Source organism: Cynara cardunculus, assembly GCF_001531365.2.
Source record: "Cynara cardunculus var. scolymus isolate 2C chromosome LG 13, CcrdV1, whole genome shotgun sequence".
NCBI classification, from domain to species: Eukaryota; Viridiplantae; Streptophyta; class Magnoliopsida; order Asterales; family Asteraceae; genus Cynara; species Cynara cardunculus.
In genome coordinates, this window is record NC_037540.1 from 4,430,696 (window position 1) to 4,431,945 (window position 1,250).

Genomic DNA, 1,250 nt, shown 5'->3' on the forward strand with positions numbered 1-1,250 from the left:
CATTAATTTAGATATGTAAACAAAATATAATTACTTTAATTATGTATTTATTTATTTAATTTAAATATTATTACTTTAATTATATTAATAAATAAAACTCATACAATACCAAACCTTTATAAAATTCTAATCCTAAGATTGATTAAATACGACAAACCTCTGAAACAACAATTCCACCTATGATGAAAAACCTCACAAAAAGCGTTCATGAAAAAGTGGCTAGAATATATTTTGAAAAACCTTATCTTAATGTTTTTCGCTTTAAAAACCTCCCAATAACCTTTCAAAAAGCACATAGTGGATGTTTAAAGCATATTTAACAGTTTTCAATTGTTTAATTATGTATGTTTTATTTGCGAGAAACAACCATGGGTGTGTTCAGATGATCTATGTGTGCTTCAATATGAGTTTTTTTTTTCACCGAAGGTGTGGTGTAAATTGTCCGAGAAGGGATGAGACGGTTTTTTTTTATATTGTTTTGTTTTGGTTTTGTACTCAAGATTTATATATTTGTATAATAAATTTTAATAGAAAAGAAAAAAATGGCCTAAAATTTTAAAAGAATAATTAAAGAAATTGGTGAAGAGACCAAAACGTTCCTCATTTTGAGAGACATCATCAACTGGAGTTAGTAGCCAAAGACCATTTTTAGAGCAAAATGCAAACTACAAGGATGATTTTTAGACTTATCGAAGTCCATCATCATAACCCAATCCTTTCTCCTGAACCACACTACACAAACACACACACATAGGAGCCTAATCAAATGATAACTGTATAGTTTATGAAATCGTGAGATCCAATCACTCATTTGAGATATTTAAGGATATTTTTCAAACAAGGAAAAAGGGCAATTTAGTAATTTTGTTTATAACAACTTATAAAAAGATTTAATTAATTTTTAAAGGGAATATTTGATTAATTTTAAACACCTAATATATTAATTGCCTAATATATATTGTCTTTTAAAAATGTTTGTGGAGCCCAATGTATCACAGTGATAATGTTCACCATATATTTTCGATGTTTTATAATGTGTATCACAATATTCATTTTATTACTTTCATTGCTTTAGAAAAGGTATCACAATGTGTATTTTTGTTATTTTAGTTGCTTTACAAAAGTATCACAATGTGCATGTTGTATGTATATATGAGTATCACAGTGAATATCGTTTGTATGTATATTTTTTAATTATATTTTTTTAGGTATCATAGTGTTGTATATTATGTTTATATAAAGTTCCGACG